The sequence below is a fragment of the Crinia signifera genome, chromosome 4 (assembly GCF_055691185.1).
Source record: "Crinia signifera chromosome 4, ASM5569118v1, whole genome shotgun sequence".
Classification (NCBI taxonomy): Eukaryota; Metazoa; Chordata; class Amphibia; order Anura; family Myobatrachidae; genus Crinia; species Crinia signifera.
The window spans coordinates 283,371,661-283,394,742 of record NC_139220.1 but is presented as its reverse complement, the minus strand read 5'-3'; the positions used below and the strand labels follow the sequence as shown (position 1 = coordinate 283,394,742).

The window sequence follows — 23,082 nt, the reverse complement described above, 5'->3', positions numbered from 1 at the left end:
GCGCAGCCATGCATGCGCAGAAGCACTGCAGCATGGCTGGCCAGGGGACCATCGAAACACCATCAAATGTTTACCATTGGATGGCGGCAAATATTGAAATGCCACCATCAAATGGTAAAAGTACTACCATCAAGCCCTGACACTGAGCAAGGACAACTATAACACATAGAGAATGGACTGAGGGCACTCTACATACTTACACAGCACAGCTGGGACTGGGGAGGCTGACGTGAGTCTAGTCACTGGGGTATGGGTCATAGGGTAGACTCAAAGAAGGTCGACATACATTAGGTCAGCCACTAAAGGGCTACAGGGCTTAGACTGACACCTGAAATAGGTTAAAATTTGACAGGGTCAGAAGGTCAACACAAGCATTAGGTCGGCAATGGGAAGTTCGACATGAGTTTTTCACATGTACTTGTCCTGAATGTCAAGTCGCTGCACTCGCCATGCTTCCAGGCATGGTGCCTCACTGTTATAGTCTCCCACCACGCTGCAGTGGATGGTAGGGTATGAAACACCGCCTGTCTGCACATGTCCGCTACACAAATGTGAAAATATCATCTCAACCTTTTGACTTTGATCTTCCCATTGTCGAGCTAATGCTTGTGTCGACCTTCCGACCCTGTCGGTTTTAGCCATGTCAACTTATTACAGGTGTAGGCCTAAGCCCTGTCCACCTTCAGTGGTCGTCCTAGTGACCGTCTTCCGTTCTAACTGTCGTCGGCTAATAAAAGTACAGGGAGTTTTCTGTTTGTCGTTAGAATATGTCTGACTCCCTCACTGCCTGTGTCCCTGTTACATAACCAAATATACACAGTTCAGAAGATAAAATGAATGGTTACGAGAAGCTTTAAACATTTTTAATGACTGACTATACGGATTCGGAATGAAATCCCGACGGTCAAAATCCCGACAGGGTTGAAATCCCGAATGGGTCATAATACCGACAAGGAAAAAATCCCGACAAGGACAAAATCCTGACATTTAAAATCCCGACAGGATCCCGACATGGACACAGTTGGAAGTGAACCGCAGCCCCTCGCATAGCTCGCTTCGCTCGCTATGCTTCGGGCGCGGTGCCTCGCTGAGATCGGCACACTATTTTATTCTCCCACCTCGCCCTAGTGGATGGTAGGGCATGAAATACCGCCTGTGGGCACATGTTGGGTCAAAAAACATTGAAACAAACCATGTCGACCTTGCGAATGAAAGTCATGTTGACTGTTTCACCTGTACATTCTATATGTCGGTATTTTGACCCTGTCGGGATTTTAAATGTCGGGATTTTGTCCTTGTCGGTATTATGACCCATTCGGGATTTTGACCGCATCCTGACTATACAGTGTGGCTGAAAAGTACATTGTGAGTTATTCTTTTGTGTCTCCCTAACTTGTTTCACTAGTCCATAAAGTCAGGTTCTAGCTATGGGCACCAGTCATTGATCCTTTTGGTTGTAGAACATGATGACTGAGTGATCACGTGATTGTGTAAAAGGTGTCTTCTAGGGATGGCCATCCTTGCAATTGCCCATCGATATTTTCACATATTGATGGTCAACCATTGTGTTTGATTGATTGGCCTGTGGGCCAATCAAAAACATGGGGGTGGGGCTATGCTCCGTGTCCCGGCCCTTTGAAAAAAAAAACAGCAAAACATTGTTTTGCTGATCCATCAATGGAGGGAAACCATCAATGATTTCAAATCATCGATGGTCGATGGCCATCCCTAGTGTCTTCCCCCTAGGGATGGTCATTGCCAGTGATAGTGCTAAACTATGCAATGATAGGGATGGCCATTGGTGCAGCCGCCATTGATAGTTTTAGCTGGTCAATGTCATCCATTATATTTGACTGAATGGCCTGTGGGCCAATCAGAACTCAGGGGTGGGACTTCTGGGTGTTGGGGGGGTGGGGGCGGAGCCATGCTCCGTGTCACAGCACCTTGTAAAAAAAATAGACGGAAACATCGGTTCTCCTTTGCCATCGATTTAGGGAAACCATCTGGTTCTCCCACATTGATGGCAAAAGTATTCGACATCGGCCTCTAGAATAGGCTGCATGTCCTTACCTCATCCTTTTGGATGGGGTAGGACAATTTTTCACACGCCAGCCCGGCCTTCTGGCTGGGGTCTCTTTATTTTATTTTATTTTATTTTTTTCTTCTCACATTTGTCACTATTCACGTTTTCTGTTTTTTGTAACTTTTTTTGGGTTGTGTGGTTGACCCTTATGGGCCATCCACTCCCCAATGTACCAAAGCTCTCATCCTTTTGGGGAGAGCTTCGGTCCCTCGATGGCGACCCCGAGCAACTAGGCGGAGGGAAGCCTACTGCGGGTCTCTCCAAACCTTCAGGTGCGGAGGACCCGAAGGTTTGGCCACTCCATGTGGGGGAAACAGAGGTCGAACTCCTGGCTCTGGGTACAGAGGAGGAAGATCCAGTGTACAGAGTAGTAAGTGCCTGGGGACCACAATTTCTTCTACCCCAGTGTGTGTGTGATACCCTGTACCTCTATGTAGAAGAGGGGACACTTTTGAGATTTTAGTATGGGGGCCACAAAGTTCTTACTGTTGGTCAGCTAATAAAAGTAGAGTGAGTTTTCTGTCAATAAAATATGTATGTCTGTTACATTAATCAAAAATATGCAGTTTAGAAGATAAAATGAATGGTTACAAAAAGATTTAAACATTTTAACTGAATGACCAGATGCTCCAGTTATGTCAGCGAAGATCCTCACTACACAGTGTGGCTGAAAAGTACATTAGGAGTTGTTTTAAGTCTCCCTAACTTGTTACACTGGTCCATAAAGTCAGGTTCTGGCTGTGGGCACCAATCACTGATCCTTCTGGTTCTAGAACATGATGAGTTGGTGGTCACATGGCTGTGTGAGATGTGTCTTCCCATCTGTTATGACCTGACACATGATCCTTCTGATCTAGAGTTTGAAAGTAGGAATGGCCCTTGTTGATGGAAAAAATATTTGATGGGTGACTATTGATAGTTTTACATATTGATGGCCATCCATTATGTGTGACTGATTGGCCTGTGGGACTATGCTCCGTCTCCCGACACTTTGAAAAAGAAACATAAGGAAAGCATCAGTTTTGCTGTGCCATCGATGGCAAAAGTATTCAATATCGGCCATGAACCATTGATGATTTTGAATCATCAATGGTTGATGGCCATCCTTTACTTGAAAGCTCTTTTAATATTGGAATCTGCTGGTTATTTATGTTGGGAGAATGAAGTGAGAAAAGTAATTTTTTATAGTTAGGAGATGAATTATAATCTTTAAATTAATGTATTATCTGTTTGTTGCTTTTGAAGCGTATGGAAGCTCCAATGCAGTACAATGCGGATGCATCTAGGAGTATGGTAGTGTATATTTACATGGCCATGTGTGATAGAAGCAAAGATGTGTATTACAGTATATACAGTAGGGTGGTTGCAGCAAGGTAACTACCGTGGATGTAATAGATGCAGTAGGGCCCAGTCTGCCTCTAGGACCTGCATCGCCTGCCCTACGTCACATTGAAAGTCCCCCAATATACATTGCCCTGCCCTGGGACCATACAGGGGGCAGGTCTGGTGGGCCATAGAGCTGGTCGCCCTCTGCTACTTATCCTGGAGCACTGTCCACTGTCAACATGAGATATGGAGAGAGAGCACATGTAGAGAAGAGATCTTTGCCGCCCTTCCCTCACTAGTTCAAGCATCCGCATCCTCCAGTATCCACTCCATGAGGTCAGCTTCTTGTTCCTGAGCACAGAGGAGGAAGCTCCAGTACACAGAGCAGTACGTGCCTGGGAACCTCTATTCCCCTCTACCCCAGTGTGTGTGGGACACCCGGTATCGCTCATCTCTGTAGAATGGGGAAAATGTTAAGATTTTAGTATGGGGCCCATACAGTTAGAACTGTTGGTTAGCTAATAAAAGTACAGTGAGTTTTCTGTTTGTCATTAAAATATGTCTGTCTGACTCCTTCACTGCCTGTGTCCTTGTTACAATAACCAAAAACGACACAGTTTTTAATGGTTTTAAAAAGCTTTATAAATTTTTAATGAATGACCAGAGGCTCCAGTTATGTCAGCAAAGATCCCCACTATACAATGTGGCTGAAAGTTACATTGTGAGTTATTATTTTGTGTCTCCCTAATTAGTTTCACCAGTCCATAGAGTCAGGTTCTAGCTGTGGACACCAATCATTGATCCTTCTGGTTCTAGAGCATGATGAGTGGGTGGTCACATGACTGTGTGAGATGTGTCTTCCCAGTTGTTACGACCTGACACATAATCCTTCTGATCTAGAAGTTGAAAGATTTTCATTTTTATGGTAATTTGTGTTGATAATATGAAGTAAGAGATTTATTTTGTACTTAGTTGATGGGTTATAATCATGTAGTAAAGTTTTATCTTTTTGTTGTTTTTGACAAAACCATAGGTGCTAAAATGCAGTACAATGTACGGATGTTCATCGTTGCACTTGTCATCGATGGTCACATACTATGCAATGGATATAATATTGATGGTTTTACCTTTTAATGATCATCCGTTTTGTTTGTCTGCATGGCCCATGAGCCAATCAGAACCTGGGGGTGGGGCTAGACAGGTATTGTGGGCAAAGCTATGCTTTATGTCCCAGCCCTTTGGGAGATTTTTTTTTTAATGATGCTGTGCCATTGATGGAGGGAAACCATGTGGTTCTTTCTCATCGATGGCAAAACTATTCTACATTGGCCATACACCATCAATGATTATGAATCACAGTGTGGCTGAAAAGTACATTCATTGTGAGTTATTATTTTGTGTCTCCCTAATTAGTATCACTGGTCCATAGAGTCAGGTTCTAGCTATGGTCACCAAATCATTGATCCTTCTGGTTCTAGTGCATGATGAGTGGGTGGTCACATGACTGTGTGAGATGTGTCTTCCTAGTTGTTATGACCTGACACATTACCCTTCTGATCTAGAACTTGATGTTAATAGTTTGTGTGTATGTTCTGCAGATTGCGGTATTAAGACATGGAATTTTTGTTTTGTAATTAGTTGATGGATTGTTATTGTTATAGCAATGTTTATTTTCTAGAAAGGGTGGGGAATGACTTATAGCAATAAAACAAATAAATATTCAGTTGCATAACACAACAGAAATGGAGCCTATGGTCATTATCACACAAAATACAAACAAAAGGTCTGAAGAACATACGGAGGTGAATGTTGGTATAGACCAGGGGTGGGGAACCTTTTTTGTGCCAAGGGCCGTTTGTATGGAGAAAAAAATCTGTCGGCGGCCATATGTAAAAATTTCTCTTACAAATTGTCCTGCTGCAGCCGTTTCACGCTGTGACTGCGGCCGCTGAATAGGTCTGACAGTCTCCGGCTGCTGTTAATTAAGAGGAATCTCGCAAGAACTACCAACTTCTCACGAGAATTCCCCTGTAATTGACTCCTGGCAAAGGGTGGGAGGACCACTCAAACCGGCTACATATGGCCCCCGGGCCTGAGGTTCCCCACCCCTGGTATAGGCAACAGCATAGTAACAGTAAAGGAAAGATAAAATTAAAGGACCCGAAGCAGAGCTTTTTGTTGCTTTTGACAAGTATAGAGAAGCTAAAATGCAATTCATGGCCATTGTATATAGTTAGATTGTAGTAATGTTTTTCTGCCCAATCTGATTCATGGGCAAATGGAGTAGCAGAGGCGTAACTTTGGGGTGCAATGGAGTTATCTGCCGCCGGGCTCCTGCTCCCAAGGGGGCACCTCTTCCCTACTGAAAATTTGAATCTGTTAATTCAAAGCCTTTGATATTGCTTCCTTGGCTGACTCCCCCTCCTAGAGGACCATAAATGTTATAATCTCTTTATTTTAAACATAATATCCATAACATACATATATTTATATAAGGTGGTGTGTGTGTGGGGGAGGGCACTAATTTTTATCTTGCCTCCGGGCAACTGGGACGAACTTACGCCACTGTGGAGTAGGGTTCTAACTGTGGTCTACATGCAGTAATCCCTGTGGTTCTAATAGACGATGAGCATTTGGGCAAGTGACTGTGGGAGCAATGAATTCTTAACTGTTTGATCTGGTTTTTCTGATCTAGAACCTTGTATTTGTGTTTACCATTCTACTGTTTATGTTTGTATAACTGATGACTGAATAGAAATACATTGCTTTTTTCCATTTATCATCAGGATGCATATGCCGGACTCCTTCAGCACAAGTGTCTTTGATACACTCATGAACACTATACAGTTCAGAAAAGCTTTAGAAATTGTTAATGAATGACCAAAGGCTCCAGTTATGTCAGCGAAGATCCTCACTATACAGTGCAGCTGAAAGTTGCATTGTGAGTTATTATTTTGAGTCTCCCTAATCTGTTACACGGGTCTATAGAGTCAGGTTTTAGCTATGGTCACCAAAAGAAAATCACTGATCCTTCTGGTTCTAGAGCGTGATGAGTGGGTGGTCACATGGCTGTGTGAGATGTGTCTTCCCATCTGTTACGACCTGATACATGACCCTTCTGATCTAGAGCTTGAAAATAGGGATGGCGCTTGTTTCCATTGGTGGAAAAAATATTTGATGGATGGCTATTGATAGTTTTACATATAATATGTATCATAAGTATTTATTTTGTATTATTTTATTATTTTGCTCATTAATGACAGGGGAGGCACTGTCTCCCCTGACTGCACGTCCCTGCCCATGAGCCAATCAGAACCTGGGGGCGGGGCTTCACGGGTATTGTGGGCAAAGATATGCTTTATATCCCAGCCCTTTGGTGTGTGGGGGGGAATTGTTTAATGATGCTGTGCCATCGATGGAGGGAAACCATGTGGTTCTCTCTCATCGATGGCAAAATTATTCTACATTGGCCATAAACCATCAATGCTTTTGAATCACAGTGTGGCTGAAAAGTACATTCATTGTGAGTTATTATTTTGTGTCTCCCTAATTTGTTTGACCGGTCCATAGAGTCAGTTGCTAGCTGTGGGCACCAATCATTGATCCTTCTGGTTCTAGAACATGATGAGTGGGTGATCACATGACTGTGTGAGATGTGTCTTCCCAGTTGTTACGACCTGACACATAACCCTTCTGATCTAGAGCTTGAAAGTAGGGATGGCCCTTGTTTCCATTGGTGGAAAAAATATTTGATGGATGGCTATTGATAGTTTAACATATTGATGGCTGTCCATTATGTGTGAATAATTGGACTGTGGGGCTATGCTCTGTGTTGTACCGGCACTTTGAAAAAGACACAAAAGCAAAACATTAGTTTTGCTGTGCCATCGATAGAGGGAAACCGTCTGGTTCTCCCCCATCGATGGCAAAAGTATTCAATATCGGCCATGAACCATTGATGATTTAGAATCATCAATGATCGATGGCCATCCGTACTTGAAAGGTTTTTTAATTTTGGAATCTGCTGGTTATTTATGTTGGGAGTATGAAGTGAGAAAAGTTATTTTTTATAGTTAGGAGATGAATTATAATCATCAAAGTAATGTATTATCTGTTTGTTGCTTTCGAAGCATATGGAAGCTCCAATGCAGTACAATGCGGATGCATCTAGGAGTATGGTAGTGTATATTTACACGGCCATGTGTGATAGAAGCAAAGATGTGTAGTACAGTATATACAGTAGGGTGGTTGCAGCGAGGTAACTACCGTGGATGTAATGGAATGCAGTTGGGCCCAGTCTGCCTCTAGGACCTGCATCGCCTGCCCTACGTCACATTGAAAGTCCCCCAATAAAAATTACCCTGCCCTGGGACCATACAGGGGGCAGGTCTGGTGGGCCAAAGAGCTGGTCGCCCTCTGCTACTTATCCTGGAGCACTGTCCACTGTCAACATGAGATATGGAGAGAGAGCACATGTAGAGGAGAGATCTTTGCTGCCCTTTGCTCACTAGTCCAAGCATCCGCATCCTCCAGTATCCACTCCATGAGGTCAGCTTCTTGTTCCTGAGCACAGAGGAGGAAGCTCCAGTACACAGAGCAGTACATGCATGGGAACCTCCATTCCCCTCTACCCCAGTGTGTGTGGGACACCCTGTATCTCTCATCTCTGTAGAACGGGGACAATTTCAAGATTTTAGTATGGGGCCCATACAGTTCTAACTGTTGGTCAGCTAATAAAAGTACAGTGAGTTTTCTGTTTGTCATTAAAATATGTACAGTATGTCTGACTTCTTCACTGCCTGTGTCCTTGTTACAATAACCAAAACTACAGTTCAGAAGATAAAATTAATGCTTTTGAAAAGCTTTACACATTTTTAATGAATGACCAAAGACTCTAGTTATGTCAGCAATGATTCCCACTATGCAGTGTGGCTGAAAGTTACATTGTGAGTTATTATTTTGTGTCTCCCTAATTTGTTTGACCGGTCCATAGAGTCAGTTGCTAGCTGTGGGCACCAATCATTGATCCTTCTGGTTCTAGAACATGATGAGTGGGTGATCACATGACTGTGTGAGATGTGTCTTCCCAGTTGTTACGACCTGACACATAACCCTTCTGATCTAGAGCTTGAAAGTAGGAATGGCCCTTGTTTCCATTGGTGGAAAAAATATTTGATGGATGGCTATTGATAGTTTAACATATTGATGGACGTCCATTATGTGTGAATAATTGGCCTGTGGGGCTATGCTCTGTGTTGTACCGGCACTTTGAAAAAGAAACAAAAGCAAAACATTAGTTTTGCTGTGCCATCGATAGAGGGAAACCGTCTGGTTCTCCCCCATTGATGGCAAAAGTATTCAATATCGGCCATGAACCATTGATGATTTTGAATCATCAATGATCGATGGCCATCCGTACTTGAAAGGTTTTTTAATTTTGGAATCTGCTGGTTATTTATGTTGGGAGTATGAAGTGAGAAAAGTAATTTTTTATAGTTAGGAGATGAATTATAATCATTAAAGTAATGTATTATCTGTTTGTTGCTTTCGAAGCATATGGAAGCTCCAATGCAGTACAATGCGGATGCATCTAGGAGTATGGTAGTGTATATTTACACGGCCATGTGTGATAGAAGCAAAACAAAATACAAACAAAAGGTCTGAAGAACATACGGAGGTGAATGTTGGTATAGACCAGGGGTGGGGAACCTTTTTTGTGCCAAGGGCCGTTTGTATGGAGAAAAAAATCTGTCGGCGGCCATATGTAAAAATTTCTCTTACAAATTGTCCTGCTGCAGCCGTTTCACGCTGTGACTGCGGCCGCTGAATAGGTCTGACAGTCTCCAGCTGCTGTTAATTAAGAGGAATCTCGCAAGAACTACCAACTTCTCACGAGAATTCCCCTGTAATTGACTCCTGGCAAAGGGTGGGAGGACCACTCAAACCGGCTACATATGGCCCCCGGGCCTGAGGTTCCCCACCCCTGGTATAGGCAACAGCATAGTAACAGTAAAGGAAAGATAAAATTAAAGGACCCGAAGCAGAGCTTTTTGTTGCTTTTGACAAGTATAGAGAAGCTAAAATGCAATTCATGGCCAATGTATATAGTTAGATTGTAGTAATGTTTTTCTGCCCAATCTGATTCATGGGCAAATGGAGTAGCAGAGGCGTAACTTTGGGGTGCAATGGAGTTATCTGCCGCCGGGCTCCTGCTCCCAAGGGGGCACCTCTTCCCTACTGAAAATTTGAATCTGTTAATTCAAAGCCTTTGATATTGCTTCCTTGGCTGACTCCCCCTCCTAGAGGACCATAAATGTTATAATCTCTTTATTTTAAACATAATATCCATAACATACATATATTTATATAAGGTGGTGTGTGTGTGGGGGAGGGCACTAATTTTTATCTTGCCTCCGGGCAACTGGGACGAACTTACGCCACTGTGGAGTAGGGTTCTAACTGTGGTCTACATGCAGTAATCCCTGTGGTTCTAATAGACGATGAGCATTTGGGCAAGTGACTGTGGGAGCAATGAATTCTTAACTGTTTGATCTGGTTTTTCTGATCTAGAACCTTGTATTTGTGTTTACCATTCTACTGTTTATGTTTGTATAACTGATGACTGAATAGAAATACATTGCTTTTTTCCATTTATCATCAGGATGCATATGCCGGACTCCTTCAGCACAAGTGTCTTTGATACACTCATGAACACTATACAGTTCAGAAAAGCTTTAGAAATTGTTAATGAATGACCAAAGGCTCCAGTTATGTCAGCGAAGATCCTCACTATACAGTGCAGCTGAAAGTTGCATTGTGAGTTATTATTTTGAGTCTCCCTAATCTGTTACACGGGTCTATAGAGTCAGGTTTTAGCTATGGTCACCAAAAGAAAATCACTGATCCTTCTGGTTCTAGAGCGTGATGAGTGGGTGGTCACATGGCTGTGTGAGATGTGTCTTCCCATCTGTTACGACCTGATACATGACCCTTCTGATCTAGAGCTTGAAAGTAGGGATGGCGCTTGTTTCCATTGGTGGAAAAAATATTTGATGGATGGCTATTGATAGTTTTACATATAATATGTATCATAAGTATTTATTTTGTATTATTTTATTATTTTGCTCATTAATGACAGGGGAGGCACTGTCTCCCCTGACTGCACGTCCCTGCCCATGAGCCAATCAGAACCTGGGGGCGGGGCTTCACGGGTATTGTGGGCAAAGATATGCTTTATATCCCAGCCCTTTGGTGTGTGGGGGGGAATTGTTTAATGATGCTGTGCCATCGATGGAGGGAAACCATGTGGTTCTCTCTCATCGATGGCAAAATTATTCTACATTGGCCATAAACCATCAATGCTTTTGAATCACAGTGTGGCTGAAAAGTACATTCATTGTGAGTTATTATTTTGTGTCTCCCTAATTTGTTTGACCGGTCCATAGAGTCAGTTGCTAGCTGTGGGCACCAATCATTGATCCTTCTGGTTCTAGAACATGATGAGTGGGTGATCACATGACTGTGTGAGATGTGTCTTCCCAGTTGTTACGACCTGACACATAACCCTTCTGATCTAGAGCTTGAAAGTAGGGATGGCCCTTGTTTCCATTGGTGGAAAAAATATTTGATGGATGGCTATTGATAGTTTAACATATTGATGGCTGTCCATTATGTGTGAATAATTGGACTGTGGGGCTATGCTCTGTGTTGTACCGGCACTTTGAAAAAGAAACAAAAGCAAAACATTAGTTTTGCTGTGCCATCGATAGAGGGAAACCGTCTGGTTCTCCCCCATCGATGGCAAAAGTATTCAATATCGGCCATGAACCATTGATGATTTAGAATCATCAATGATCGATGGCCATCCGTACTTGAAAGGTTTTTTAATTTTGGAATCTGCTGGTTATTTATGTTGGGAGTATGAAGTGAGAAAAGTTATTTTTTATAGTTAGGAGATGAATTATAATCATCAAAGTAATGTATTATCTGTTTGTTGCTTTCGAAGCATATGGAAGCTCCAATGCAGTACAATGCGGATGCATCTAGGAGTATGGTAGTGTATATTTACACGGCCATGTGTGATAGAAGCAAAGATGTGTAGTACAGTATATACAGTAGGGTGGTTGCAGCGAGGTAACTACCGTGGATGTAATGGAATGCAGTTGGGCCCAGTCTGCCTCTAGGACCTGCATCGCCTGCCCTACGTCACATTGAAAGTCCCCCAATAAAAATTACCCTGCCCTGGGACCATACAGGGGGCAGGTCTGGTGGGCCAAAGAGCTGGTCGCCCTCTGCTACTTATCCTGGAGCACTGTCCACTGTCAACATGAGATATGGAGAGAGAGCACATGTAGAGGAGAGATCTTTGCTGCCCTTTGCTCACTAGTCCAAGCATCCGCATCCTCCAGTATCCACTCCATGAGGTCAGCTTCTTGTTCCTGAGCACAGAGGAGGAAGCTCCAGTACACAGAGCAGTACATGCATGGGAACCTCCATTCCCCTCTACCCCAGTGTGTGTGGGACACCCTGTATCTCTCATCTCTGTAGAACGGGGACAATTTCAAGATTTTAGTATGGGGCCCATACAGTTCTAACTGTTGGTCAGCTAATAAAAGTACAGTGAGTTTTCTGTTTGTCATTAAAATATGTACAGTATGTCTGACTTCTTCACTGCCTGTGTCCTTGTTACAATAACCAAAACTACAGTTCAGAAGATAAAATTAATGCTTTTGAAAAGCTTTACACATTTTTAATGAATGACCAAAGACTCTAGTTATGTCAGCAATGATTCCCACTATGCAGTGTGGCTGAAAGTTACATTGTGAGTTATTATTTTGTGTCTCCCTAATTTGTTTGACCGGTCCATAGAGTCAGTTGCTAGCTGTGGGCACCAATCATTGATCCTTCTGGTTCTAGAACATGATGAGTGGGTGATCACATGACTGTGTGAGATGTGTCTTCCCAGTTGTTACGACCTGACACATAACCCTTCTGATCTAGAGCTTGAAAGTAGGAATGGCCCTTGTTTCCATTGGTGGAAAAAATATTTGATGGATGGCTATTGATAGTTTAACATATTGATGGACGTCCATTATGTGTGAATAATTGGCCTGTGGGGCTATGCTCTGTGTTGTACCGGCACTTTGAAAAAGAAACAAAAGCAAAACATTAGTTTTGCTGTGCCATCGATAGAGGGAAACCGTCTGGTTCTCCCCCATTGATGGCAAAAGTATTCAATATCGGCCATGAACCATTGATGATTTTGAATCATCAATGATCGATGGCCATCCGTACTTGAAAGGTTTTTTAATTTTGGAATCTGCTGGTTATTTATGTTGGGAGTATGAAGTGAGAAAAGTAATTTTTTATAGTTAGGAGATGAATTATAATCATTAAAGTAATGTATTATCTGTTTGTTGCTTTCGAAGCATATGGAAGCTCCAATGCAGTACAATGCGGATGCATCTAGGAGTATGGTAGTGTATATTTACACGGCCATGTGTGATAGAAGCAAAGATGTGTATTACAGCATATACAGTAGGGTGGTTGCAGCGAGGTAACTACCGTGGATGTAATGGAATGCCGTTGGGCCCAGTCTGCCTCTAGGACCTGCATCGCCTGCCCTACGTCACATTGAAAGTCCCCCAATAGAAATTACCCTGCCCTGGGACCATACAGGGGGCAGGTCTGGTGGGCCATAGAGCTGGTCGCCCTCTGCTACTTACCCTGGAGCACTGTCCACTGTCAACATGAGATATGGAGAGAGAGCACATGTAGAGGAGAGATCTTTGCTGCCCTTCGCTCACTAGTCCAAGCATCCGCATCCTCCAGTATCCACTCCATGAGGTCAGCTTCTTGTTCCTGAGCACAGAGGAGGAAGCTCCAGTACACAGAGCAGTACATGCATGGGAACCTCCATTCCCCTCTACCCCAGTGTGTGTGGGACACCCTGTATCTCTCATCTCTGTAGAACGGGGACAATTTCAAGATTTTAGTATGGGGCCCATACAGTTCTAACTGTTGGTCAGCTAATAAAAGTACAGTGAGTTTTCTGTTTGTCATTAAAATATGTACAGTATGTCTGACTTCTTCACTGCCTGTGTCCTTGTTACAATAACCAAAAACTACAGTTCAGAAGATAAAATTAATGCTTTTGAAAAGCTTTACAAATTTTTAATGAATGACCAGAGGCTCCAGTTATGTCAGCAATGATTCCCACTATGCAGTGTGGCTGAAAGTTACATTGTGAGTTATTATTTTGTGTCTCCCTAATTTGTTTCACTGGTCCATAGAGTCAGGTTCTAGCTGTGGTGACCAAACATTGATCCTTTTTGTTCTGGAGCATAATGAGTGGGTGGTTGTGTGACTGTGAGATGGGTCTTCCCAATTGTTATGACCTGACACATGATCCTTCTGATCTAGAGTTTGAAAGGTTTTCATATTTTCTGGTTATTTGTGATGAAGTGAGAGATGTGATTTGTTATTAGTTTATGGATTATAATCACGTAGTAATGTTTTATCTTTTTGTTGTTTTTGACAAAACCATAGAGGCTAAAATGCAGTACAATGTAGGGATAGTCGCATACTATGCAGTGGATGACTATGAATGGTTTTGCCTTTTAATGAGCATCTGTTTTCTTTGTCTGCATGGCCCATGAGCCAATCAGAACCTGGGGGTTGGGGCTTCACGGGTATTGTGGGCAAAGCTATGCTTTATGTCTCAGCCCTTTAGGGGGAAAACTTGTTTAATTATGCTGTGCCATCGATGGAGGGAAACCATGTGGTTGCCTCTCATCGATGGCAAAACTATTCTACATTGGCCATAAACCATCAATGATTATGAATCACAGTGTGGCTGAAAAGTACATTCATTGTGAGTTATTATTTTGTGTCTCCCTAATTTGTTTCACCGGTCCATAGAGTTAGGTTCTAGCTATGGGCACCAATCATTGATCCTTCTGGTTCTAGAGCATGATGAGTGGGTGGTCACATGACTGTGTGAGATGTGTCTTCCCAGTTGTTACGATCTGACACATTACCCTTCTGATCCAGAACTTGAAAGTTTTTTGGTACTTGTGTATTTTGGCGGCGCCCGTCGTGGGCTTTGTGTGCCTTAACTTTAAGGCGATGGACGCGATTTCTCCATAGGTTTCAATGTTAAAATATTTTTAACATTGAACCCGATGGAGAAATCGGGTCCGTCGCGTCGCGTCGTGTGCCTTAAAGTTAAGGCGACCGACACGATTTCTCCATAGGCTTCAATGTTAAAATATTTTTAACATTAAAATACTGTCGGTCGCGTCGGACTTGTTCCATTATAATGGCAAAAGATCAAATGTAGTTGATAAAGTCCATCTAACATAGAAAACAATGGGAAATGGGCCAATATGGCCCATTTCTCATTGTATATGGCCCCGTCATGTCCAAATATAAATGCCCCCCATTGTCAGCGGCACCCCAGTATTGACGCCAACCCGAAGCGTGGCGAGCGTAGCGAGCCCGCGAGGGGCGGCGGTACGCGTCCTACGACCTTTTCATACCCCTACTATCCACGTCGGCGTGGAGTTGAGAATAGAATAGTGTGGCGAGCGCAGCGATCCACCGAGCCCGAAGCGTGGCGAGCGCAGCGAGCCCCGCGAGGGGACGTGGATACCTTCACAGGTATCCGCGTCCCCACGCGGGCTTCACAGGTGTCCGCGTCCCCTCGCGGGGCTCGCTGCGCTCGCCACGCTTCGGGCTCGGTGGCTCGCTGCGCTCGCCACACTATTCTATTCTCAACTCCACGCCGACGTGGATAGTAGGGGTATGAAAAGGTCGGAGGACGCGCACCGCCGCCCCTCGCGGGCTCGCTGCGCTCGCCACGCTTCGGGTTGACGTCAATACTGGGGTGCCGCTCACAATGGGGGGTCAGTTATATTTGGACATGACGGGGACATATACAATGAAAAATGGGCCATATTGGCCCATTTCCCATTTTATTACATGTAAAATGGACTTTATCAAGTCCATCTTATCTTGTGCCATTATAATGGCACAAGACCGACGCGACCGACACGATTTCAATGTTAAAATATTTTAACATTGAAGCCTATGGAGAAATCGCGTCCATCGCGTCGGTCGCGTCGTGTGCCATGTTAATGCACACGACGCGACGCGATGGACGCGATGGACCCGATTTTTCACACACGATGGACGCGATCCTCATCGTGGGCGCCGCCAAAATACACAAGTACCAGTTTTTCTTTAATGTTGTGTTTTGACGGTTATTTGTGTTGGTAGTATGATGTAAGAAAAATAACTTTTCATTAATTATGAATGATGTAGGTCTTCTTTGTTGCTATTAAACAGTCTAGAAGCTAATATGCGGTACAATATGGATCTATCTAGGAATATGTTATTGTATATTCACACGGCAATGTGCGATAGAAGCAAAGGTGTATTTAATTATTATTACTACCAGTTATTTATGTAGCGCACACATTTTCTTCAGTGTTTTACAGAGAATATTTGAACACTCACATCAGTCCCTGCCCCAGTGGAGCTTACAATCTATATTCCCTACCACATGTACATGCACACACATTCATTCTAGGGTTCATTTTGTTGGGAGCCAATGAACCTACCAGTATATTGTTGGATTGTGTGAGCAAATCAGCGCATGCAGAGGAAACCCACACAAGCATGGGGGAATAACTAGGGAGATTTGCATTGTATAGGATGGTTGCAGTGAGGTAACTACCATGGATGCATACCTCCCAGCAGTCCCGATTTTATCGGGACAGTCCCGATTGTCAGGGCCGGTCCCGCTGTCCCACCCGCGGGCGGCAGTGTCCCGCGGTGTGGGGGGGCTGTTGGGAGTCCCCCCCATCAGCTGCTAAGCAGCGGGGAATAAACGCTGTGCGCATGCGCACAGCGTCTATTCCCGCAGCCAGGGGGCTGGGGGCATGGCTAGAGGCTCACAGAGCCTCTGGGTCATGCCCCCATAGCGGCAAAATGGGGGCGTGGCCTCGCGGTGGAGCCGCAAGTATAGGCCACGCCCCCAAATTTTCTGCACGCCTCCGACGCGCAGCAGGAGCGTCCCGCCTGCTAAACTACAAAAGTTGGGAGGTATGTGGATGTAAGGGATGCAGCTATGTGGCCCGGACTGCCTCTAGGACCAGCATCTCCTGCACTCAGTCACATTGTGCATGTTCCCCCAATACAGAAAGCCCTGCCCTGGGACCATACAGGGGCAGGTCTGATGGGCCAAGGAACTGATCAACCCCTGCTACATCTCCAGGAGAACTGTACACAGGAGAAACTCTATCTGAGGGTAGAGCATGGGATTCTGGGCATCTGTGCAGCCCTGTCCTCGCTCACCCCAGCATCCCCATCCTCTAACATCCACTCCATGAGGGGGAAACATTACATTACATTATGGACACGGAGATGGTGAACCGAAACAAAGCGCTAGGAGTTCTGCAGGTGGGTATGGAATGCGTGTGGTAAACCCCGTACCACAAGAATAGAGTTCAGAAGGTGATGTGTACAAGACACATTTATTGCATTCCAAAAATCCTCCTGCGAACTTTTGTTTGAATATGTGAGTGAAAAGGTACGTTCCTGTTTCAAAAGGAGCGCTCCTCTTCTCCGCTTTTAAGATAAAAAAATGTAGGGATAATTTTTCACAATGGGTATGTGAATAGAGAGGGACGTCCCTGTGTCATAAGGATCGCTCCTCTTCTCCGCCTCAAAGCAAATGGATATATGGGCTAAATTTCACAGTAGATGTAGGGATAGAGAGTAACGTCCCTGTATATCAAGGAACGTTCCTCTTCTCCGCCTCAGGAAAGTTTGAACGAATGCAGAATAGTTCACCGTGTGTTCTTATCTCATGCAATATCAAACCGAAAATGTGCACCCCTGCACCTCACTTTTTAGGAGTAGAAGAGATACCGTACGTCCCTTATATGGGATTACACGTCTCCTCTTCTCCGAAGTGATCTAGCTTTTCATACACTTGTCCGCATAGATACCCTTTTTTCTCCCATGTGTATGGTTATGGATCGGGATACCATATGAAAATGAGATATGATCGGATATAGTGTAACACAATTTTATTTTAAACACACAAAAATGGTTAAAAACAAATCAAGAGGTTCTGTGATAAAGATATTAAAAAAAAACAGTCGTTTGGAGAGAATCGAACAATTACCGGAAAGGGTGGAGAACTTGGGTGGAAAAGTTCTCAAACAAGCGTGGAGAAAGAAGGAGTCCCGGAAACTCCCTTACTTCAAGCAGGTGATACACTCCGTTTTTCCGGCAATTGGTCCCCAAAGCGGTGGTTAAAGGATCCGACGCGTTTCAACCGCCTGCTGCGGCCTTTTTCAAGGATGTCATCCTTGAAAAAGACCGCAGCAGGCGGTTGAAACGCGTCGGATCCTTTAACCACCGCTTTGGGGACCAATTGCCGGAAAAACGGAGTGTATCACCTGCTTGAAGTAAGGGAGTTTCCGGGACTCCTTCTTTCTCCACGCTTGTTTGAGAACTTTTCCACCCAAGTTCTCCACCCTTTCCGGTAATTGTTCGATTCTCTCCAAACGACTGTTTTTTTTTAATATCTTTATCACAGAACCTCTTGATTTGTTTTTAACCATTTTTGTGTGTTTAAAATAAAATTGTGTTACACTATATCCGATCATATCTCATTTTCATATGGTATCCCGATCCATAACCATACACATGGGAGAAAAAAGGGTATCTATGCGGACAAGTGTATGAAAAGCTAGATCACTTCGGAGAAGAGGAGACGTGTAATCCCATATAAGGGACGTACGGTATCTCTTCTACTCCTAAAAAGTGAGGTGCAGGGGTGCACATTTTCGGTTTGATATTGCATGAGATAAGAACACACGGTGAACTATTCTGCATTCGTTCAAACTTTCCTGAGGCGGAGAAGAGGAACGTTCCTTGATATACAGGGACGTTACTCTCTATCCCTACATCTACTGTGAAATTTAGCCCATATATCCATTTGCTTTGAGGCGGAGAAGAGGAGCGATCCTTATGACACAGGGACGTCCCTCTCTATTCACATACCCATTGTGAAAAATTATCCCTACATTTTTTTATCTTAAAAGCGGAGAAGAGGAGCGCTCCTTTTGAAACAGGAACGTACCTTTTCACTCACATATTCAAACAAAAGTTCGCAGGAGGATTTTTGGAATGCAATAAATGTGTCTTGTACACATCACCTTCTGAATTACATTACATTAACCAAAACTAACAGTTCAGAAGATAAAATGAATGGTTATGAAAATCTTTTAACATTTTTATTGTCTGACCCAAGGCTCCAGTTATGTCAGCTAAGATCCTCACACTGTACAGTTCTTCTGAAAGTGCACAACTCTACCTCTGTGTGTGATACCCTGTGTTTATCCTCTCTACGACTGCACCCAGTCACACTGCACATCCTCAAAACTAGAAATGGTCCTGTCCAGGAACGATATACGAGCAGGTATGATAGGACAAAGAGCTGATGACTCCCTGCTGCTTATCCTGGAGCACTGTCCACTTGTAACATTGACATATGTATCATCTTCCCCTAATCAGTCCCGGCACTGCACTCCTCCAGCAGCCCCCCATGAGGGGGAAACCGATGTTGGAAAAAAGTTTATAAGCCTAACCAACTAGATGGCTATGCTTATGTAGGGCGCTTAGAGAGATGAGTGTAGCTTTCCGAGCTGCTCACACCTGGGGGTGGTAAGGCCCCTATATAATAGGAATATGGAAAAAGAAAACGGTTGGTGGAGCGCTAACTAATAAATGGATAATTGACCAATTGGGTATTACATTTAGCAAATAATCAATTTAATATATTTAGACATGAATAAATGAATACAAATAAAACACAAATATAAAACACAGTATTAAAAATTTGCGAAAGTGACATTATTCACCCCTATATGGACCTTGGAATAAAGTGCAGTATCATGTGGATATATCTCACTTGTTCCTGATGATGCTCTCGTATTGAGGTTGGATATATTGGAATTGTCGGGGGTCCATAAACCTGATTTTGGAGCCGGATGTAATGTTCTCCCCTCGTGAGAAAAGATGTTACACGTCTCATGGAATGGAGGGCCTCACAGAAATTAACAGGTGGTGGTGTCCCTTGTATAAGGAGTCCAGTGTCCTCTTTGAATGTGTAAGAGCTGGTCCAAGATGAGACAAATAATTGTAATCCACAGGGTCCAGTTGGGGGTGTGACACTGATGCGTTTCGTCATCCACAGATGATAAAGTCATCTGTGGATGACGAAACGCGTCAGCCAACTTTTGAGATTTTAGTATGGGGCCCACAAAGTTCTAACTGTTGGCCAGCTAATAAAAGCACAGTGAGTCTTCTGTTTGTCAATAAAATATGTCTGTCTGACTCTTTCACTGCCTGTGCCCTTGTTACATTAACCAAATCTACACAGTTGAGGTGTTATGAAAAGCTGTAAACATTTCTAATGAATGACCAGAGGCTCCAGTTATGTCAGCTTAGTTCCTCACTATACAGTGTGGCTGAAAAGTACATTGTGAGCTATTTTGTGTCTCCCTAGTTTGTTTCATTGGTCCATAGAGTCTGGTTTTAGCTGTGGGCACCAATCATTGATCCTTCTGGTTCTAGAGCATGATAAGTTGTATCTTCCTAGTTGTTATCACTTCTCAGCCTTTTGGCTGCGATCCAGGTTCATAGCCTGGCGTGGCCTGAGGTCTGAGTGCGGGAGTCCTTCTGTGGGACTCCTGGGAGGGGAAAGAAGGGATCAACGCTAATTGGAGAAGGAGGAGAGAGAAAAGGAGGATGCAATGTCGTTTGTTAAGAATACCATAAGGTTTTTCCTGGATCGTGCTGTACAAACCATTAGGCTTTTGTACTTGGTGGTGTTTTTTTGAAAGTTCTTCCTCACCTTCAGAAAAGGGACATTTTCTGCCTATAAGAGGTTCCTAAAGCTGGGTACACATATATACAATTGTCGGGCCGTTCTTCCGTTCTGGGTCGGACAGCCGTTCAATTGTATATGTGTGTACACTGTCCCGTACGAGCGATAAACGGCAAAAAACTGTCTTGTCCGTCCATACTCGGTCGGTCGATGGTTCTTTGAAGTTTAATTTTCATCCGACAGGACGGCCTCATATCGGAACAAAAGTGCAGTGTGTACGCACGTTCGATCGATATGCTGCCGTCCTTGCGACTATACTGCCAAAGCTGGAACGCCCATGTGGGCGTTCCATAGCTACATGATCTCTCCTACAGATATAGTTACACTATAATAAGTACATTGCATTCAGAACGCACACATGAATAAATCATGTGTGGAGGTGACAGGGTTAATGTAGTTCACGGAGCCGCGGCTCCGCTGCTCATGATATATCAGGCTGTCACAACATAAAAGAATTTGAGAGGCACAAGCAGACCGACAATAGCCCTTAAAATGAAGGATAATACAAGGCACAGTTGCTAATATTTCAATATGCATTACATAATGTGACATACACGGAGCACCAAACTTCTATAAAGCCGGGTATGCGACTAGTCAGTTTCCAGTAGTCACCCTGCCAAACTTCTATAAAGCCGGGTATGCGAGTATAGTCAGTTTGCGGTAGTCACCATGTAGTCGCAAACTGCTATAAAGCCGGGTATGCGAGTATAGTCAGTTTGCGGTAGTCACCCTGTAGTCGCAAACTGCTATAAAGCCGGGTATGCGAGTATAGTCAGTTTGCGGTAGTCACCCTGTAGTCGCAAACTGCTATAAAGCCGGGTATGCGAGTATAGTCAGTTTGCGGTAGTCACCCTGTAGTCGCAAACTGCTATAAAGCCGGGTATGCGAGTATAGTCAGTTTGCGGTAGTCACCCTGTAGTCGCATACCCGGCTTTATAGCAGTTTGGCAGGGTGACTACCGCAAACTGACTAGTCGCATACCGGCTTTATAGAAATAATGAAATACAATAGTTACACTATAATAAGTACATAGATTGCATTCATGAAGTTGTAATGGCTGGACGAACATGCATATTAGATGTAAATGTGTAGCAGCAAATGATATCAGAAATAAAAAGGGGAGATTTATGAGGTGAATATACTGAACACAGTTTATTTAATCAGTAATAGTGCAATGTTACAATGTTGTCAAAACAAGTCTAGATGGTAACAATTGGAAGCAACACATGTAACAATGTTAGATAAAAGGGTATGTGCACATATAATGTCTGAAAATGGTGAATGTTAATGTGGCTATTACAAAACAATATGCATTACATAATGTGACACACACGGAGCACCAAACTGCTATAAAGCCGGGTATGCGACTACAGGGTGACTACCGCAAACTGACTATACTCGCATACCCGGCTTTATAGCAGTTTGGTGCTCCGTGTGTGTCACATTATGTAATGCATATTGAAATATTAGCAACTGTGCCTTGTATTATCCTTGGCCATTTTAAGGGCTATTGTCTGTCTGCTTGTGCCTCTCAAATTTAACTGCGGGACCAGACCGGCATTTCTATACTGAAGTTTAGTAGACGCGTACCCCGTCACTTTTGTTTAGGTTCTGTACTCACGCCTCTTTGTTTTGGTATGCCCTTAACCCAGCCCATTATGATAATTTTGTTCATATATATCGTGTCAAAAGCCCAAATCGAGAGAGTGTGTACGGTGGTACAATCTTTTTCTTGCGACTGTTTGGACGGGAGTACATCGGACGTCGCAAGTAAAATTGTACAGGTGTGTACGCGCGTGATCGGCTGTTGTTTGTGGACGGTCCGACGGGAGTACAGTCGGCCAAACGGTTGGATTGTATATATGTGTACCCAGCTTAAGACTGGTTTCTTTGAAGTTACTTTTGTGGAACACGGTGTATATCGGGAAGTGTTAAGAATAACTGAGCTGGAAAAGAAGAATCCAGTGTTTTTGGTATAAAAATTCCTCCCAGTCTTGGGGGAGGAGATCCCATTAACTGTTCACATGTTTGACCCATTTATGAAGGTGGAGAGGATTTTTGCCTTCCTGAGGCAATATTGTTCCTCCATCAAATGAGGGTTAATGCAGAAAAACATTTGTGGCATTTTCAGTGGTGCCTGGAGATTTTGTGTGCATTTAAAGAGGATAAAACCACCCCGGATATGAGAATGTACCCTTTCAGGGGGATTTCAGGGGGTATCTTCATTACCCAGGGCAAACAGATTTCTGCAGGCTGTGCAGACAGGAAGGAGACTGCAAAATAGAGACCTTCTGCAGAAATTGCAGGAAGAAGGAAAATGAGGCTCAGGAGTGCTCAGAACCCAGGAAATACACGTTTTGCGGGGGAACCTGGGCACATGGCTGGACAATGTCCAAAGGCAGTTTTTGAAAGCGCTAGTGGGAAAGAATCACATGAATATACTCAGCAGAATTCTGAGGCGTTTGAAAGGAGGAAAAATGAAAGGAGGGAGGAGGAAAAAGTTGAGACAAAAGAAGGGCTGAACCCGACACTCCACCAAGTAGAGCAAAAAAGGGGAGGAGTCTAGGGGGATGCCGCCAACACCAACGGCTTCCCTGTTTGCTTCGGAACTGAGTGGCGAAGCGCAAGTGTTTTATAGCCATTGCAGTGGTGACGTGAGCCCTGCAAGACGAGTACAGCGGGGACAATGGAGTCAGAGGATGGAAGC

At 43.8% G+C, this 23,082-nt stretch overlaps 11 non-coding genes across 11 annotated transcripts; all 11 read left to right on the top strand.

Annotated features, from left to right (window-relative positions):
- The first annotated feature begins 2,840 nt into the window (after positions 1-2,840).
- Positions 2,841-2,937, top strand: LOC146076887 (small nucleolar RNA U13). The gene has a single exon (XR_014474277.1). It is a non-coding gene; the product is annotated as a small nucleolar RNA U13 (small nucleolar RNA).
- A 1,272-nt stretch (positions 2,938-4,209) lies between these two features.
- On the top strand, positions 4,210-4,306 carry LOC146076885 (small nucleolar RNA U13). Its single transcript, XR_014474275.1, has one exon. It is a non-coding gene; the product is annotated as a small nucleolar RNA U13 (small nucleolar RNA).
- A 565-nt stretch (positions 4,307-4,871) lies between these two features.
- LOC146076877 (small nucleolar RNA U13) lies at positions 4,872-4,968 on the top strand. Its single transcript, XR_014474267.1, has one exon. It is a non-coding gene; the product is annotated as a small nucleolar RNA U13 (small nucleolar RNA).
- A 1,468-nt stretch (positions 4,969-6,436) lies between these two features.
- On the top strand, positions 6,437-6,533 carry LOC146076884 (small nucleolar RNA U13). Its single transcript, XR_014474274.1, has one exon. It is a non-coding gene; the product is annotated as a small nucleolar RNA U13 (small nucleolar RNA).
- A 478-nt stretch (positions 6,534-7,011) lies between these two features.
- LOC146076882 (small nucleolar RNA U13) lies at positions 7,012-7,108 on the top strand. The gene has a single exon (XR_014474272.1). It is a non-coding gene; the product is annotated as a small nucleolar RNA U13 (small nucleolar RNA).
- A 1,326-nt stretch (positions 7,109-8,434) lies between these two features.
- LOC146076880 (small nucleolar RNA U13) lies at positions 8,435-8,531 on the top strand. Its single transcript, XR_014474270.1, has one exon. It is a non-coding gene; the product is annotated as a small nucleolar RNA U13 (small nucleolar RNA).
- A 1,780-nt stretch (positions 8,532-10,311) lies between these two features.
- LOC146076883 (small nucleolar RNA U13) lies at positions 10,312-10,408 on the top strand. Its single transcript, XR_014474273.1, has one exon. It is a non-coding gene; the product is annotated as a small nucleolar RNA U13 (small nucleolar RNA).
- Positions 10,409-10,886: 478 nt separating this feature from the next.
- Positions 10,887-10,983, top strand: LOC146076879 (small nucleolar RNA U13). Its single transcript, XR_014474269.1, has one exon. It is a non-coding gene; the product is annotated as a small nucleolar RNA U13 (small nucleolar RNA).
- Positions 10,984-12,309: 1,326 nt separating this feature from the next.
- On the top strand, positions 12,310-12,406 carry LOC146076878 (small nucleolar RNA U13). The gene has a single exon (XR_014474268.1). It is a non-coding gene; the product is annotated as a small nucleolar RNA U13 (small nucleolar RNA).
- A 1,327-nt stretch (positions 12,407-13,733) lies between these two features.
- Positions 13,734-13,828, top strand: LOC146076888 (small nucleolar RNA U13). The gene has a single exon (XR_014474278.1). It is a non-coding gene; the product is annotated as a small nucleolar RNA U13 (small nucleolar RNA).
- Positions 13,829-14,361: 533 nt separating this feature from the next.
- LOC146076876 (small nucleolar RNA U13) lies at positions 14,362-14,458 on the top strand. Its single transcript, XR_014474266.1, has one exon. It is a non-coding gene; the product is annotated as a small nucleolar RNA U13 (small nucleolar RNA).
- Positions 14,459-23,082: the final 8,624 nt, after the last annotated feature.